This window comes from Tachyglossus aculeatus, chromosome 4 (genome assembly GCF_015852505.1).
Source record: "Tachyglossus aculeatus isolate mTacAcu1 chromosome 4, mTacAcu1.pri, whole genome shotgun sequence".
In the NCBI taxonomy this organism is placed as follows: Eukaryota; Metazoa; Chordata; class Mammalia; order Monotremata; family Tachyglossidae; genus Tachyglossus; species Tachyglossus aculeatus.
The window spans coordinates 29716465-29736332 of record NC_052069.1 but is presented as its reverse complement, the minus strand read 5'-3'; the positions used below and the strand labels follow the sequence as shown (position 1 = coordinate 29736332).

Here is a 19868-nt window from a genome sequence, read left to right as displayed (position 1 = left end):
TGTTTCTTTTTCTTTTCCAGTGTGTGTGCAATTAGCTCTGTGCTCTCTCTCTGTGTCTCTGTCGCTCTCTCTCTTTCTGTGTGTGTGTGTGTGTCCTGTGAATAATCCCACCTTATTCATTCATTCAATTTATTGAGCACTTACTGTGTGCAGAGCACTGTACTAAGCACTTGGGAAGTACAAGTTGGCAACATATAGAGATGGTCCCTACCCAACAATGGGCTCAAAGTCTAGAAGGGGGAGACAGACACCAAAACAAAACATGTGGACAGGTGTCAAGTCATCAGAACAAATAGAATTAAAGCTAGATGCACCTCATTAACAAAATAATAGAATAGTAAATATGTACAAGTGAAATAAATAGAGTAATAAATCTGTACAAACATATATACAGGTGATGTGGGGAGGGGAAGGAGGTGGGGCAGAGGTGGGGGGATGGAGAGGAGGAGAGGAAAAAGGGGGCTCAGTCTGGGAAGGCCTCTTGGAGGAGGTGAGCTCTCAGTAGGGCTTTGAAGGGAGGAAGAGAGCTAGCTTGGCAGATAATAATAATGATGGCATTTATTGAGCACTTACTATGTGCAAAGCACTGTTCTAAGTGCTGAGGAGGTGACAAGGTGATCAAGTTGTCCAACGTGGGGCTCACAGTCTTAACCCCCATTTTCCAGATGAGGTCACTGAGGCCCAGAGAAGTGAAGTGACTTGCCCAAAGTCACACAGCTGAAAAGTGGCAGAGCCAGGATTTGAACCCATGACCTCTGACTCCAAAGCCCAGGCTCTTTCCACTGAGCCACGCAGATGTGCAGAGGGAGGGCATTCCAGGTCAGGGGGAGGACGAGGGCTGGGGTCGATGGCGGGACAGGTGAGAACGAGGTACGGTGAAGAGGTTAGTGGCAGAGGAGTGGAGGGTGCAGGCTGGGCTGCAGAAGGAGAGAAGGGAGGTGAGGTAGGAAGGGGCAAGGTGATGGACAGCCTTGAAGCCGAGAGTGAGGAGTTTTTGCTTGATGCGTAGATTGACTGGCAGCCACTCTTTTAGCATGGAGGCTCCTCAAAATTCTGGGCCATCTTTCTAGGCTGTAATTTATTTATTCATTCATTATATCTGTTATTTATTTATTCATTTATTTATTTATGTATATTAATGGTCCCCCCTCTAGACTATGAGCTCACTGTGGGCAGGGAATGTGTCTGTTTGTTCTTGTATTCAACCAATCAATCACATTTATTGAGTGCTTACTGTGTGCAGATCACTGTACTAAGCGCTTAGGAAGTACAAGTTGGCAACATATAGAGACAGTCCCTACCCAACAGTGGGCTCACAGTCTAAAAGAGGGAGACAGAGAACAAAACCAAACATACTAACAAAATAAAATAAATAGAATAGATATGTACTAGTAAAATAAATAAATAAATAGAGTAATAAATATGTACAAACATATATACATATATACAGGTGCTGTGGGGAAGGGAAGGAGGTAAGATGTGGGGGATGGAGAGGGGGACGAGGGGGAGAGGAAGGAAGGGGCTCAGTCTGGGAAGGCCTCCTGGAGGAGGTGAGCTCTCAGTAGGGCCTTGAAGGGAGGAAGAGAGCTAGCTTGGATTGCACTCTTGTATTGTACTCTTCCAGGTGCTTAGCACTGGCCTTGCACACAGTAAGCAGTCAATAAATACAATCGAATGAATGAATGAATAGGCTATACTGCAGCATATGGCTCAGTAAAAGTGACAGAGAAAAATGAGGAATAAGAAACCTATATCCTGCTAGGAATTGCTTAAAAGTATAGTAGTCACGAAGAAAAACAACTTCATCTGCATTGCCATTAATTCTCTAAAACAAGTCTATGATATTTTCCTATTTTTTTAAAACCAGTAATTGAGTAGAGCTGTAGGTGAAGTTTGGAAAGCAAGAACTAGGAATCGATCAATCGTATTTATTGAGCGCTTACTGTGTGCAGAGCACTGTACTAAGCGCTTAAGAAATGTTGGACTGCCCAAAAAGTCTAGAAAGCTGAAATCTGAAAGGGGACGTGATAAGAAACATGAAACAGTATGCAGGGATGGCCGTGATGGTGCAAAACCAGAAATTATTCTCATTAATAAAAGAGATCAGACCAAAGGCTAACGAGGTAAGCTCAGTTTTAATATTCAGGAAAATTTCAGAATGTGATAAAGTTAAAAACCGAGACTTGAAAACAAACCAAGGCAGATTGTGGATATAGAGGGGACTGGGGCTGAGGACCCAGACAGGGAGAGCAGGTCAATGGACATACAGAAGGTTCACACTGGCGCAGAATGGGAGGCAGCCTAGAGGACAGAGTGTGAGACAGGATTCGGGAGTCACCGACTCCCTTGGGTGACAGTGTTCTGTCAACGCTGAGTCACGGAGATATAAGCAGCAGCTGAGCGGTCTACGTCCCTCTGGGTCACAGCCAAATGGAGCCACTGGAAATTACAATCCCGCCTCCCTGGGTATTCTTGGCTCTCCTCCGCTTCAGTAGAGTGAATCAACTGGGAACATTCCTGCCTTCCCTCCCCACCATGGAGGGCCTCTGCTCCCAAAATGCTCTGTGCATTTAGAGAAGCAGCGTGCCTTAGTGGACAGAACGTGGGCATGGGAGTCAGAAGGTAATGGGTTCTAATCCCGTATCTGCCACTTGTCTGCTGTGTGACCTTGGGCAAGTCACACAGCTCTAGACTGTGAGCCCTTCTAGACTGTGAGCCCCCTGTTGGGTAGGGACCATCTCTATATGTTGCCAACTTGTACTTCCCAAGCTCTTGGTACAGTGCTCTGCACACAGTAAGCGCTCAATAAATACGATTGAATGAATGAATGAAGTCACTTCTCTGGGCTTCAGTTCCCTCATCTGTAAAATGGGGACCAAGACTGTCCCCACTGAGCCTCACATGGGACAGAGCCGGTGTCCAATCCGATTAGCTTATATCCCCCCAGTTCCTAGTACAGTGCCTGGCCCCTAGTAAGTGCTTAATAAATACTATTATTATTATTATTACTATGGAACCCAGGTTCCACCAGCAAGGGCCAAGGCAGAGCAGGCTCAAAGGCTAGATGGCAAGAGCAGTGCCCACTTAAATTGCTGAATTGTACTTTCCAAGAATTTAGTATAGTGCTCTGCATGCAGTAAGCACTCAATAAATACAATTGAATGAATGAATGAGTCACAGGCTCTGTGGCAGCTAATCTGCCTAGCATGAGATAGAGGACTCCACAAAGACCTTTTCTACTCAGATGTCACCGCAGCACCATTGAACTACGGTGAATTCGTGTGACTAATTCTAAATATGGCTAGGTAAGAGCTCCTCTTCCATTTAGGGAATCAATTGGGATCCAGACCATTTTACTTATTATCTTTGGCTCTCAGCTGGGGAGTGATTTGTCCACTTCCTGAGCTCCAACCCCAGCCTACTGAATCCACTTCATCCTGATAGGACTCAAAATGCTAAATCGAGTTACTGCAAGCAGGGAATTTGGGGATGAGATGATGGTCTCACATGAGTCCCCCGGTTGTCCCAGGGACCTGGTGCTTCTGGGAAGAAGCGTCAGCTCTGGGCTAGTCCCAACTTGCGGCTCTTAGCTCCCCTGAACAGTACCCAAGGATGCCCACGTCTCCCCCATCCTAAAAAAACCCTCTCTTGACCCCACCTCCCCTTCTAGTTATCGCCCTATCTCCCTCCTACTATTCCTTTCCAAACTCCTTGAAGGCGTTGTCTACACCCGCTGCCTTGAGTTCCTCGATGCCAACTCTCTCCTCGACCCCCTCCAACCTGGCTTCCGTCCCCTACATTCCACCAAAACTGCCCTCTCAAAGGTCACCAATGACCTCCTGTTTGCCAAACCCCATGGCTCCTACTTTATCCTAATCCTCCTCGACCTCTCAGCTGCCTTCGACACTGTGGACCACCCCCTTCTCCTCAATACACTATCCAACCTTGGCTTCACAGACTCTGTTCTCTCCTGGTTCTCCTCTTATCTCTCCGGCCATTCATTCTCAGTCTCTTTTGCGGGCTCCTCCTCCCCCTCCGATCCCCTTACTGTAGGGGTTCCTCAAGGGTCAGTTCTTGGTCCCCTTCTGTTCTCGATCTCCACTCACTCCCTTGGTGAACTCATTCGCTCCCACGGCTTCAACTATCATCTCTACGCTGATGACACCCAAATCTACATCTTTGCTCCTGCTCTCTCTCCCTCCCTTCAGGCTCGTGTCTTCTCCTGCCTTCAAGACATCTCCATCTGGATGTCTGCCCACCATCTAAAACTCAATATGTCCAAGACTAAACTCCTTATCTTCCCTCCCAAACCCTGCCCTCTCCCTGACTTTCCCATCACTGTTGATGGCACTACCATCCTTCCCGTCTCACAAGCCCTCAACCTTGGTATCATCCTCGACTCTGCTCTCTCATTCACCCTTCACATTCAATCCGTCACCAAACACTGCCGGTCTCACCTCTGCAACGTCGCCAAGATCCGCCCTTTCCTCTCCATCTAAACCGCTACCCTGCTGGTTCAATCTCTCATCCTATCCCGACTGGACTACTGCATCAGCCTCCTCTCTGATCTCCCATCCTCCTGTCTCTCCCCACTTCAATCTGTACTTCACGCTGCTGCCCGGATCATCTTTGTGCAGAAATATTCTGGGCATGTTACTCCCCTCCTCAAAAATCTCCAGTGGCTACTAGTCAACCTACGCATCAGGCAAAAACTCCTCACGCTCGGCTTCAAGGCTGTCCATCACCTCACCCCCTCCTACCTCACCTTCCTTCTTTCCTTCTCCAGCCCAGCCCACACCCTCCGATCCTCTGCTGCTAACCTCCTCACCGTGCCTCGTTTTCACCTGCCCCGCCGTCGACCCCCAGCCCACGTTCTCCCCCTGGCCTGGAATACCCTCTCTCTGCACATCCGCCAAGCTAGCTCTCTTGCTCCCTTCAAAGCCCTACTGAGAGCTCACCTCCTCCAGGAGGCATTCCCAGACTGAGCCCCCTCTTTCCTCTCCCCATCCCCATCCCCCCACCCTACCTCCTTCCCCTCCCCACATCACCTGTATATATGTTTGTACAGATTTATTACTCTCTTTATTTTACTTGTACATATTTACTATTCTATTTATTTTATTTTGTTAATATGCTTTGTTTTGTTGTCTGTCTCCCCCTTCTAGACTGTGAGCCCGCTGTTGGGTAGGGACCATCTCTATATGTTGCCAACTTATACTTCCCAAGCGCTTAGTACAATGCTCTGCACACAGTAAGCACTCAATAAATATGATTGAATGAATGAATTTTAGCACCAGGCCCAAAAAGAAAGCTTGTCCCCTGGTGATCCATCACCCACAGGGGCTCTGGTTCCTCTCCTCAAAGCAGAAGAGACCCTGAGGGGATCACCCTGCCTCTCTGCCCGGAAATCCCAACAATGCAAGCAGTTCGATGGCTTCAGGTAATCAGGACTTAGCACAGGAGTAGGATGGGGCGATTGAAGGAGAAGAACATCTGCCCGGAGAGGAGTTCCATTCCTTACACTGTTCCCACTCTTGACTGGGAGTCAGATGGTCCTAACACTGTCTTGGCTATTTGCCTGCTGTGGGACCTTGGGCAAGTCACTTCACTTCTCTGGGCCTCTTTTACCTCAACTATAAGACTATAAGACTGTGAGCCCCACATAGGATAGGGACTGTGTCCAACTCGATTTCCTGGTATCCACCCCAGTGCTCAGTACGGTGCCTGGCACATAGTAATGTGTATATATGTATATGTATATAACCTGTATATATGTATATATGTTTGTACATATTTATTACTCTATTTATTTATTTATTTTACTTGTACATATCTATTCTATTTATTTTATTTTGTTAGGATGTTTGGTTTTGTTCTCTGTCTCCCCCTTTTAGACTGTGAGCCCACTGTTGGGTAGGGACTGTCTCTATATGTTGCCAATTTGTACTTCCCAAGCACTTAGTACAGTGCTCTGCACATAGTAAGAGCTCAATAAATACGATTGATTGATTGATTGATTGATAGTAAGTGCTTAACAAATATCATTACTGAGCTGGGCAGGGTGGGAGGCCCTAATCAAACCTTCTGGGCTTGATCCCAGGTGGAGCAAGTTTGAAGAGCAGAACCACTAGGACAGTGGGTAATCCCTCATTCCTTCCCCTCAAACTTTTTTCTTGTTCCTTTGGTTTTTGGTTTGGGGTGGGGTGGCTTGCCCTTCCATAATTATGGCCCCGAGACCACCTGGGGTGACCAGAGGGTAGAACAGCTGAGACTGAGGGATGGGAAACCCTGAAACAAAGCCAGTTAATCTACACTTTTTATAAAATGGTATTTAAGTGCTTACTATGTACCAGGCACTGTTCTAAGCACTGGGGTAGATACAAGTGAATCAGGTTGGACACAGTCCATGTCCTACTAGGAGCTTATCGTTTTAATCCCCATTATACAGATGAGGGAACTGAAGCACAGAGAAGTGAAGTGATATGCCCAAAATCACACAACAGGCAAGTGGCAGAGTCAGAATTAGAACCCAGGTCCTCCTGACTCTAGGTCCATGCTATCCATTAAGCCACCCTGGTACCCTAAGTGGAACAGGCTTTCCCATGGTGATTGCAGTATTCCCAAAGGGAGCCCAGAGGGGAAATTAGAGAAAGACAAATCCAAAATGGCAGCACTGGGTAATGTAGCCTGCACAGTCACACCAGGTAAGATTAAAGCACAAATTTTCCTACGGGAAATCCCCCTCCCACGGTTCCCCCTGCCTCACACTCGGCCCCATTTATTTAGTTCCCTTGAAATCGTGCGGTTAACTAGGTACTACAGTCGCCAGTCAAATTAATCACTGTTGCTGATTAAATTGCACAGTCCTATTAATGCCCTTATCATTTAGGAGAGTAAAGTTCTGTGGTTGTCATGCTGTGCAACAAATAACCCAACCCAATTAAAATAGTCTTATTAAATTAACTGTCACTAAGTGGAGAGATAATGAAGAATGAAAGATTTGTCATTTATTAAAATGCTGTCAGACCTGAGTTATACATTTGCAACTGATCCTATTGTTATTTGGTCTCCTTGGCTCCCTTTTGTGCAGCTATGAGGCCCCTAATGCAGTGACTGAGAGGACAAGCACATGATATGTTTATTTATCATATGGCTAAGGATTAGAGATTTAAGCAGGAGTGCTCTGACACCGAGAAGCAACGTGACCTAGTGGAAGGGGCCCCGGCCTGGGAATCAGAGGACCTGGATTCTAATCCCAGATCCGCTACTTGTCTGCTGTGTGACCTAGGACCAGTCACTAAACTTCTCTGTGCCTCAGTTCCCTCATCTGCAAAATGAGGATTGAATACCCATTCTCCCTCCTACTTAAATTGGACCTGATGATCTTGTATCGACCCCAGCGCTTGGCACACAGTAAGTGCCTAACGAATGCCATGATAATTATTAACGTTATTACCTGGTGGTAGCCAGTTGTAGGTCAAAAACCTCAAAAGCAAATAAAAAAGTGAGAAAAAGAGAGAAAGGGAAAGAGCAAGAGCCACAAAAGAGTTAGAAAGCCAAAAGAAAGTCAGATTTGGGTCCAAGATGCCTAACTTTCTTTTCTCCTTCCTCACTTCTTTCACTCTTGGCTCTTTTTGGATCGTCACTCTTGTAAAATACCTCATTCCCATCTCTCTTTCCCCTTTTGCTTTTAGGAAGGACAAAAGCTGGGTATATCTAGTAGGCTCTGGACATGCTTTCCCCCTTTCTTGGTGTTTTCATCATTTGTAGGACAGTAAGCCAAGAGATCCATTCTTACTGTAATGTATTGCGAGGATGGCCAAATTCTGCATTTAGGAAAGCAGTGTTGTCTCTCCCTCCCCAAACTGACTTGAAATCTATGTTGGTAATTTTCCCAATAATTTAGGCCCAGCAGGCTACTTTGGTTTCAATTAGCCAGATATTTCAGGCAAAAAAAAAGAGCCATAGTGACACGACACTCCTCTCTCTCTTCAATCCTCGTATTCAGTCTATTGCCAGATTCTGTTGGTTCTTCCTCCATTCCACAAAGGATCTTCCCCTTCAATCAATCAGTCAACCAGTTGTATTTATTGAGTGCTTATTCTGTGCCGAGCACTATACTAAATGCTTGGGAAAGTATGCTAAAATGGCGAGAAGAAGCATGGCCTAGTGGCTAGAGCATGAGCTTGGGAGTCAGAAAGACCTAAATTCTAAACCTGGCTCTGCTCCTTGCCTGCTGTGTGACCTTGGGCAAGTCAATTAACTTCCAGTGCTTAGTACAGCATCTGGCATGTAGTAAGAGCTTAACAAATACCATAATTATTATTCTTGTTCCTCAGGTGCCTCATTTGTAAAATGGGGATTAAGACTGTGAGCCCCATGTGGGACAGGGACTGTGTCCAACCTGATTACTTTGTATCTACCCCAGAGCCTAGAACAGCGCCTGGCACATAGTAAGCGCTTAACAAATAACATTTTCAAAAATTCCTCTCCTAATGACTGCGTCTTCTAGACTGTGAGCCCACTGTTGGGTAGGGACCGTCTCTATATGTTGCCAACTTGGACTTCTCAAGCGCTTAGTACAGTGCTCTGCACCCAGTAAGCGCTCAATAAATATGATTGATTGAATGAATGAATGAATGCCTCGCTGGTTAAGGCCCTTGTTATATCCTGGCTTGACTTCTAAATCATTCTCCTTTCTTATCTCCCTGTCAATCTAGTCTCTCCCCTCTCCAGTCCACGAGTTACACTTCTTCCTGGAATATTTCTCTAAAACGTCATTCTGTACCAGGCTTCCACTACTCAAAATCAATAGTATTTAAATCAGTTAATCAACCAATGATACTTATAGAATGTTTACTCTGTGCAGCACACTGTACTAATCACTTGGGAGAGTATGATCTAACAGAGTTGGTAAGCTATGTGATTTGCTCACAATTTGCTTATTGTCTAAAGGAATGACAGACATTCATATAAAATAAATACTTTTCTGAGCCTTAAAAGCCTCCAGGGGTTACCTATGTACCTGGGAATCAATCAATCATATTTGTTGAGCACTTACTATATGTAGCATGCTGTACTAAGCACTTGGGAGAATACAATATAACAGAGCTGGTAGACACATTCCCTGCCCACAGTGAGTTTACAGTCTAGAAGGGGAGACAGAAATTGATGTGAACAAATTAAGGCTATATACACATAAGTATAAATAATATAAATATACTAAGACTATATGCTGTGGGGCTGAGGGAGGGGTGAATAAAGAGTGAAAATCTAAGTGTAGAGGTAATGCACGTGGGAGTGGGAGAAGAGGAAATGAGGGCTTAGTTGGGGACGGCTTCCTGGGGGAGATGCGCTTTTAATAAAGCTTTGAAGGTGGGGAGAGTGACTGCCTGTCAATTATGAAGGGGAAAGGAGTTTCAGGTTAGAGGCAAGACATAGTTGAGAGGTCAGCGGTGAGATAGACGAGATCAAGGTACAGTGAATAGGTCGGAATTAGAGGAGCAAATTGTTTGGCCTGGATTGTAGTAGGAAATCAGGGAGTCAAGGTAGGAGCGGGCAAGGTGATTTGGTGCTTTAAAACTGATGGTAAGGAGTTTCTGTTCGATGTGAATGTGGGTGGGTAACCACTGGAGGTTCTAGAGGAGTGGGGAAACACTGATTGAATGGTTTTCTAGAAAATGATCCAAACATCAGAGTGAAGTATGAACTGGAGTAGGGAGAAACAGGTGGCAGGGAGGTCAGCTAGGAGGCTGATGCAATAATCAAGATGGGATAGGATAAGTGTTTGGATTAAAGTGGTAGCAGTTTGGATGGAGAGGAAAGGGTGGGTTTTAGCGATGCTGCGAAGGTTGAACCAACAGAATTTGGTGACAGATTGAATATGTGAATTGAATAAGAGAGATGAATAGAGGATAACTCAAAGGTTTGAGCTTGTGAGATAGGGAGGGTGGTGATGCTGTCTACAGTGATGAGACAGTCATGTGGAGGACTGGGTTGGGGTGGGAAGATGAGAAATTCCATTTTGGACATGTTAAGTTTGAGGTGTCAGTGAGACATCCAAGTAGAGATGTCCTGAAGGAAAACAGAAACTCCTTTCTGTGTAATTTTAGACACCCAAACTGCTCTCTCCTATCCGCAAAAATACTGCAATAATTGGATTTTAAGAATACCAGGTCTAAGATGCACTTACGTTTTTCAGTGTGTTTTGTGTGAATATATGAATAGACTGCAAATCTGAATCTCCGATTGTAGTATTAGGAGTTATTTGATTCCACAGATAAGGAGGCAGTACCTAGACCTACGGTTCAATGAATAGGGAAAAATTTGAATAACCAAACCATCCCCCAGTAGTGGGTAGAGTGTGCTGGCTTTGTGTTGAGATTATTTGTCAGTTATAGGTATATTCTTTGAATTATATGAAAAGTTACATGGAGAAATGCATTTCAACCTGACTGCTCTTTGGGGTATTCTCCTCTGATATATGAAACAGATTATTAAAGGAATTTGTGAATTTTCTGTTACATTTTTAAAAATAGGTTTGAAGAAGGGTAAGTAAGGCAACACGTCAGGTCTGAAAGTTCAATTTTCCTAAGGGTCAGATGCCTGCTGCCATGTCCAGTTCAGAATGATCAGTTTTCTAATATTGTGTGTCTTTTAGTTAAGAAAGTGATATTCTGAAGTTTAAGAAATCTTAGTGAAAATTCTAATTGTTTTGGATGTTGCCTCTCCTTGGTTCCAACTGGGATCATTTAGAACCTCCAAACCCATGAGTTTGTTGGTGCTGAAAACATCAAGAAATTATCTCCACCTTTGCCATTCTGGCGGAAAAGGAACCAGCATATTGAAGTGTAATTACAGTTAGCAAGATATTTTTAGATCATTTATTTAGCGCTTCCTTTTCTCCTTACTGCCTGGAGATTTGGTAGAATGATCTGAGTACAAACAGTGTGACACTGTGGAGCAGAAAACCTTTCTTTAATGGTGAAGTTTCTATACAGGGAAAATATCTTTTTTCAAGGGTACAATGCAAGGTAATTTTGACTTTAATACTCTGTGATTCACAAAAATATATTTGGGTGAGCAAATGGAAGCTGAGCGTCAAGCATTGTGAAGGAAGGTTTCCTAGTGGAAACAGCACAAGTCTGGAAGTCAGAGGACCTGGGTTCTAATCCTGAATCTGTGACTTGTCTGCTGGGTGACTTTGGGCAAGTCACTTCTCTTCTCTGTTCCTCAGTTACTGCATGCGTAATGCGTAAATTGAGGTTTAAGACTATGAACCCCAGGTGGGACATGGACTGTGTCCAACCTGATTAGCTTGCATCTACCCCAGCACTTAGTACAGTGACTGGCACATAGTAAGCACTTAACCAATACAATAATAAAAGAGAGTTAAGTGAAATAGTTCAACAAGGGATGTACTTGTAACAGAAACCACAGAAACAATCTCCCACTCTAGACTGTAAGCTCAGGGAACATGTCAATTAACCTGTTTTGAGGGGTCTTTGTGAACTTTTTGAACTGTTCAAGCACTTTGAACAGTCCTCTGCAAACAGTAGGAGCTCAATAAATACCACTGTTTGATCGGTTGATTAAACATTCGACCAGAAAAGATCGAGAGTGTGCATCATCTGGAAAGGGTTCATTCATCAAAGTCATCGAATGTAGGAGGACCACCATACTGAAGAATTCCAAGGGAGGAGATGCCGCTGTCTTCCTTACCATTCTTGTACCAGTGACCCAAATAACCTCACTTTAGGAAATACTTCCTTGTAGCTAATTTTAATCTCTCGCTGTGATACAAAGGCAATTTGTAACAAACCTAGGTAATACCCAACCACTGCATAGAAGAGGCAGTTGAACTGATAGATTATTCGTTCTTCAGGCAGCAGATACAGAGAGATTGATTAGGCCAGAATGAAGGAAAAGAAGGGCGAGGGGAGTGTGGGGGGGGGGGTGGAAGGGCTGAACTAAGGAAGCAGGACAGATCAGCTGTTTGCAATCAAGGCCAGACGGTGTTAGACCATGAGGCTCTAGAGGCCCAAATTTCCTCAGAGAAACTGGAAGGTCCAGAAGAAGGTAACAAAGCTGGCCCTTTGATCTCGTTTCTCTTCCAAGTGTGTGGTTTGTAATGCTTAATTTGGTTATAGTTTTATTTCTTAAATGTTAACCAGGCTAACTTGTTTTTCTATTTCTATTTCTATAAGCTAGCTCTCTTCCTCCCTTCAAGGCCCTACTGAGAGCTCAACTCCTCCAGGAGGCCTTCCCAGACTGAGCCCCTTCCTTCCTTTCCCCCTCGTCCTCCTCTCCATCCCCCCCATCTTACCTCCTTCCCTTCCCCACAGCACCTGTATATATGTTTGTACATATTTATTACTCTATTTATTTATTTATTTATTTTGCTTGTACATATCTATTGTATTTATTTTATTTTGTTAGTGTGTTTGGTTTTGTTCTCTGTCTCCCCCTTTTAGACTGTGAGCCCACTGTTGGGTAGGGACTGTCTCTATATGTTGCCAATTTGTACTTCCCAAGCGCTTAGTACAGTGCTCCGCACATAGTAAGTGCTCAATAAATACGATTGATGATGATGATGATGATGATTAGAATTTTCCAAGTAATAACCCTTCATAAACTTACAAATCATTCAAAATCACCAGTCTTAAAGAGATGAGGTTTCCCTTGGGACATATAATAGGCTGGTGATATGGGGCAACCATGTGGGTTATTATTCATTCATTCATTCAATCAATCAATCAATCAATCGTATTTATTGAGCGCTTACTATGTGCAGAGCACTGTACTAAGCGCTTGGGAAGTACAAATTGGCAACACATAGAGACAGTCCCTACCCAACAGTGGGCTCACAGTCTAAAAGGGGGAGACAGAGAACAGAACCAAACATACCAACAAAATAAAATAAATAGGATAGAAATGTACAAGTAAAATAAATAAATAAATAAATAAATAAATAGAGTAATAAATATGTACAACCATATATACATATATACAGGTGATATACATATATATATGTATATATATACAATCGTATTTACTGAGTGTTTACTGTGTGCAGAGCACTGTACTAAGTGCTTGGGAAGTACAAGTAGGCAGCATATTATTCGCCACATGACTATCAATCAATCAATCAACCAATAAACCAATCCATATTTTTAATGATGGCATTTATTAAGCGCTTACCATGTGCAAAGCACTGTTCTAAGCAGTGACTTAGAGCACTTACTGTGTGCAGCCCCTCTCAGGGTCGCACCCGGAGAGTTTCCAGTACTCTACCAGTCTCGGTTATGGGAGGGAGAGTCAAGCAGAGGCCTATCCATTCCATTCCTAGCTGGGGCAGTGGCTAGGGGATGGAAGGCAATCTGCTTCAAGTCAAAACTCACCCATGCTGGGCAGCAGCGGCATGGGAGAGAATCGAGGGCGGAGACTCGAGTTTACTGCACGGAAGGTAGAAATGGTAAACCACTTCCGTATTTAGCCAAGAAGACTCTAAGGATCCACTACCAGACAATTGCAGATGGAGAGCGGGGCATTCCGGGAGAGAAGTGTCCGTGGTGTCGCTATGGGTCGGAAACAACTTGAGGGCTGTGTTTAGAGTACTGTATTAAGTGCTTGGGAGACTACAATATAACAGAGATGGTAGACACGTTCCCTGCCCACGAGGAGCTGACAGTCTAGAAGGTTAGTAAAATCAATCAATCAATCATATTTATTGAGCACTTACTGTGTGCAGAGCACTGTACTAAGCACTTGGGAAGTACAAGTTGGCAACATAAATGTTTTACTAACCTTTGTCTTCTCTTATGATGTCGAGTTGTCTCCAACCAATAGCGACAACATGGATGCTTTTCTCCCAGAGCGCCCCACCTCCATCTACAATCGTGAGATTGTACATATACATCTACAATGGGGAGAAGCAGTGTGGCTCAGTGGAAAAGAGCCCGGGCTTTGGAGTCAGAGGTCATGGGTTCGAATCCCGGCTCCGCCACATGTCTGCTGTGTGACCTTGGGCAAGTCACTTAACTTCTCTGATCCTCAGTTACCTCATCTGTAAAATGGGGATTAAGACTGTGAGCCCCACGTGGGACAACCTGATCACCTTGTATCCCCCCCAGTGCTTAGAACAGTGCTCTGCACATAGTAAGCGCTTAACAAATGCCATTATTATTATTATTATTATTACAATCATTCTGATAGTGTATTCGTAGAGTTTTTTTGGTAAAAATACGGATGCTGTTTACCATTGCCTCCTTCCATGTAGTATCTTTGAGTCTCCACCCTCGACTCTCTCCCATGCTGCTGCTGCCCAGCACGAGTTAGATATTTAAATATTTTAACGCAAAAGACTAGGGGAGTAGGAAGAGGGCAATGCACATAAGCTGGAAATATTGATCTGATATTTTACCTGAAAATGAAGCAAATATCTTGTGGGTAAATGTAACATATTAAAGGGTGATGAGTTTAGAAACTGTCTGAACACAGCACTCTCTACTCTCACTCTCTGTTCTCTTCCCTGTCTCTTGGCTTCTTCTCTACTCCTTACTCTTATCCCAGGAAAAGAGGCTAACACAGTCCACATCTGGGGGCTTCAGCCATTAAGCTAGTTTTGAGTTCATTCATTCATTCAGTTGTAATTATTGAGCGCTTACTGTGTGCAGAGCACTGTACTAAGCGCTCAGAAAGTACAATTTGGCAACAGACCGAGACAATCCCTACCCAACAACCGGGTCACAGTCTAGAAGGGGGGAAGCCCTCCTATAAATATGGCTGACCTGTGGAACAAAGCCTATTTAAGGAGTCCTCAGGCAGAACATGTCAGAGCCTAGTACTAGTGAAGCTTGGAATGATGAGGCCCTTCAAATGGTAATATTAGGAACCTTATCCTCCCTGCATTAGATGTAGGGTAACATTGCCATTTTAAGGCAAGGCTACATATTTGCGGAGTCAATTCTGCCATAGCTTGTATTTTTATTACACGATTTGGAGAGCATACAATGGAAGAAGTAGGGACCTTCTCACCACAAAATGAATTCTGTTCTGGTTTATTAACATTACCTGGAAGGTGACAGAGGTAGAACTGGTTTAGGAAGGAATAGTTGTGTGGGTTTAGGTAGTGTCGAGCAAGACACGATGCTTCTATCTTTCCCAATCAATTAATAATAATAACAATAATGACAATGGTATTTGTTAAGCACTTACTATGTGCAAAGCACTGTTCTAAATGCTGGGGGGATACAAGGTGATCAGGCTGTCCCAAGTGGGGCCCGCAGTCTTAATCCCCATTTTACAGATGAGGGAACTGTGACACAGAGATGGTAAGTGACTTGCCCAAAGTCACACGGCTGACAATTGGCCGAGTCAGGATTTGAACCCATGACCTCTGACTCCAAAGCCCATACTCTTTCCACTGAGTCATGCTGCTTCTCTAATTAATTAATCAATTGGATTTATTGAACACCTACTCTGTGCACAGTCCTGTACTGAATGTTTGGCAGAGAACAATAGTGTCGGTAGGGACAATACCTAGTATTAGTAGTAGTAGTAGCAACAGCAGCATTTAGTGAGTATCCTCTTGCTCCTTACCTATAACAAACTCACACTCTAATGGGGGAGACAACAATAAAAATGATTTTCTAGAAAAACCCTACCCTAAAGGAGCTTGCAATCCAGTGGGAAATCAGACAGAGAAAAGAGCAGAGACACAGAAGAGAAGCTGAGAAGCAGCATGGCCTAGTGCAAACAGCATGGACCTTCATTCTAGTCCTGGCTCTGCCACTCATCTGCTGGTTGACCTTAGACAAGTCATTTAACTTCTCTGTGCCTCAGTTACCTCATATGTAAAATGGGGATTGAGACTGTGAGCCCTATGGGGGACAGGGACTGTGTCCAACTTGATTACCTTGTATCTACCCCAGTGCTTAAAACAGGGCCTGGCACATTGTAAACGCTTAACAGGACAATTTGAAAATAATAATAATTTGCAGATAGGAGAAGTGGAGCTGTTTATGACTTAGTGCTCAAAAAGTAGTGTAAGTCGATATGTACAGAAGTGTTACAGATGGTTGTGAGTTCACAACCACCAAAAATGCAGCATGGCCTAGTGGGAAAAGCACAAGATTGAGAGTCAAAAGGCCAGGGTTCTAGTGCTATTTCTGTCCCACGCTTGCTCTTTGATAAGCCACTTATCTTTTGAGAAGCAGCATAGCGTAGTGGATAGAGCCCAGGCTTGGGAGTCAGAAGGTCATGGGTTCTAATCCCGACTCTGCCACATGTCTGCTGTGTGACCTTGGGCAAATCACCTCACTTCTCGGGGCCTCAGTTAACTCATTTGTAAAACGGGGATTAAGCCTGTGAGCACCATGTGGGACAACCTGATTACCTCGTACCTACCCCAGCGCTTAGAACAATACTTTGCATATAGTAAGCACTTAACAAATGCCATAATTTTTTTTCTCTTGATCTCAGTTTCCTCAGCTATTAGAGACATAATTCTCTATTCTCCCTCCTGCATTGAATGACCTCTGTGTGGGACGGGGAGCAAGTCCAAGCCAATTATCTTATACTTAACCCAGAACTTTGCACAGGGCTTGTCCATAGTAATTGCTTAATAATCATAATCACGATAATAATCATTATTATTATCATGCAAGTGCCTAGTTAGTGCCGGAGTGCTGAAGTAATAGTTGGAAGACTATAACCTGAGGGAGAAATTAATTGGGTAGGCTTCCTGGACAAGATGTGATTTCAGAAGAGTTTGAAGGTGAGAGAATGGCAATAGGACAGAGTTGAAGGGAGAAGGCATTCTAGCTTGGGAGGAGGGTGTGTGCAAGATGTTGACAGCAGGACGGATGAGAATGAGGCCCAGGAGTGGGTGACCTTGGGCAAGTCACTTCACTTCTCTGTGCTTCGATTCCCTCATCTGTAAAATGGGGATTATGACTGTGAGCCCTATGTGGGACAGGGACTGTGTCCAACCCGATTATCTCGTTTCTACCCCAGCACTTGACAGTGCCTGGCACATAGTAAGCACTTAACAAACCATCATTATCATTATTATTACTATTATTATAAGCTAAGAATAGATCAAATGCCTTAAAACCAAATTCCAGGAGTTTCTGTTTGATGTGGTGAAGAATTGCTAACCACTGAAGAGAATTTGGCTCCACTGGCCTTCGAATTTAAAGACATCACTGAGGGTGATATTGGCCGGTGTGGAATCCAGAATCCAGGCCACGTTTGCACTGGGGAGATGGAAAGCGGGAGGGCAGAAAAGCAGCTGTACACTAGTGAGGGCAAAATGAAGGGGCAGAACCTGGTTTATTTAGTTGGAGAATCGCTTGACATGGAAACCTGAGAAGAAATATCTTTGACAGGAAGTAAATTCCACTGGGCTCATGTGGAAGAGGGATGGCAGTTTGAGAATCAGAAAGTCCATCAGTCCCTCCACTCAGTCACTATCAGAGAACAGTTAAACTAGTTGTGGGCAGGGAGTGTGTCTGCCTCCCCTGTTATACTGTACTCTCCCAAGTGCTTCGGACAGTGCTCTACGCTCAGTAAGTGCTCAATTCGTACGACTGATTGATTCATTTGGTCTTGAGCTTCTTGGGCAGAAGCATATTTTAAAGGGCTTAGAAACTAGTAGAAAGAACAGGAGTCTGAAACAAGGGTTGGGAGGCCAGTATTCTAGACCTAGCTCTACCACAGACCAGTTGTGTAATTAAGGGGGTCCTTTTTTCTTATTGATATTTGTTAAGCGCTTCAAAGAAGCAGTGTCGCCTAGTGGTAAGAGCAAGGGCTTGGGAGTCGGAGGTCGTGGGTTCTAATCCTTGCTCCGCTATTTGTTAGCTGTGTGACTTTGAGCCAGTCACTTAACTTCTCTGTGCCTCAGTTATCTCACCTGTAAAATGAGGATTAAGACTGTGAGCCCGACATGGGACAACCCGATTACCTTGTATCTACCCCAGTGCTTAGAACAGTGCTTGGCACATAGTAAGTGCTGAACAAATACCATCATCATTATCATTATTAAGTGCCAGGTGTAGTAAGAGCTGGCATAAATACAAGCTAATCAGGTTGGACACAGTCCATGTCCCACATGGGGCTAACAGTAACATATTTACTATTCTATTTATTTTGTTAATGATGTGCATCTAGCTTTATTTCTATTTATTCTGATGACTTGACACCTGTCCACATGGTTTGTTTTGTTTGTCTGTCTCCCCCTTCTAGACTGTGATCCCGTTGTTGGGTAGGGACCGTCTCTATATGTTGCCAACTTGTACTTCCCAAGAGGTTAGTACAGTGCTCTGCACACAGGAAGCGCTCAATAAATGTGAATGAATGAATGAATGAATATTAACCCTCATTTTACCAGATGAGAAAAATGAAGCACAGAGAAGTGGCTTGCCGTAGGTCACACAGCAGACAAGTGCTGGAGTCAGAATTAGACCCGAGGTCCTTCTGAGTCTCAGGCCCTTATCCACTATGCAACACCACGTCTCACTTCTTGACTTCTCTGTGCCTCACTTTCCTCATCTGTAAAATGGGGATAATGATCCTTGTTCCTCTCCACTTCCTGGAACGTTGTAAGGACAGAATGAAATAATAATAATAATGATGGCATTTATTAAGCATGTACTATGTGTAAAGCACTGTTCTAAGCGCTGGGGAGGTTACAAGGTGATCAGGTTGCCCCACAGTGGGCTCACAGTCTTAATCTCCATTTTCCAGATGAGGTAACTGAGGCACAGAGAAGTTAAGTGACTTGCCCAAAGTCACACAGCTGACAATTAGCGGAGAAGGGATTTGAACCCATGACCTCTGACTCCAAAGCCTGGGCTCTTTCCACTGAGCCACGCTGCTTCTCTAATCATGAGCTATTCCAATTCAAGGGCATTATTTTTCATGAGGCAAAGTGGTCTAATGGAAAGAGCAAGCATTCAGAAGTCAGAAGGCCACTGGCTTGCTGTGTGCCTTGGTAAATGGTCAACAGTGCACTGTAGAGAAAATCCCCCCAACCCCCTCCCAAGTTTGTCCCTCAATTTCCTCATCTGTGAAATGAAAATAAAACTATCTTTCTTTCCCTGGTTCAGGGGGATCTTGTGAACCCAGTGAGATATGTAGAAGCAGCAAGGTGTGTAGATGTAGAATGGTGTACTGGATAGAGCACCATTCCACATGAGAAGTCATGGTTTCTAATCCCGGCTCTGCCACTTGTCTGCTGTGTGACCTTGGGCAAGCCACTTCACTTCTCTGGGCCTCAGATACCTCATCTGTAAACTGGGGATTGAGACTGTGAGCCCCATGTGGGACAGGGACTGTGTCCAAACTGATTTGCTTGTAGCTACCCCGGTGCTTAGTAGAGTGCTTGGCACATAGTAAATGCTTAATAAAATACCACAATTATTATTATTATTATTAATGCCTTGGTAAAATCAAAGTATATTATTAGAATGAAAATAGTTTCAGCGAAAAAGTTGTGACTACATGAGTTTATTATCTTAAAAATTTTAATATTCAATCCATCACTTTAGCTTGTCAAATCCTACTCCTCCAAAATCATAATTTAAAAAAATCAATCAGCCAATCAACCATATTTAATGAGCACTTACTATGTGCAGAGCACTGTACAAAGCAATTGGGAGAGTACAATACAGCAGAATTGGCATAAACATTCCCTGCCCATAACGAGCTTAAAGTCTAGGGGAAAATGTAAGTTAAAACCTCCAATCTTCTAGCAAGTGTAAGTTAGTAAGAAGCTAGTGGTTTCCAATGACAGCATTTCAAGCTTCCTAAAGAAGGATGGTTAATTCAATTTCAATTTGTATTTTTGGTAATCACTTAGGAGACCC

The 19868-nt window shown here is 43.9% G+C and overlaps 1 protein-coding gene and 1 non-coding gene across 2 annotated transcripts in view; one reads left to right on the top strand and one right to left on the bottom strand.

Moving 5' to 3' along the window:
• Positions 1-19868, bottom strand: part of AK5 (adenylate kinase 5) — a 336353-nt gene that overhangs the window by 272237 nt on the left and 44248 nt on the right. The window lies entirely within an intron of this gene.
• Positions 13253-13390, top strand: LOC119927732. Its single transcript, XR_005450708.1, has one exon. It is a non-coding gene; the product is annotated as a small nucleolar RNA SNORA7 (small nucleolar RNA).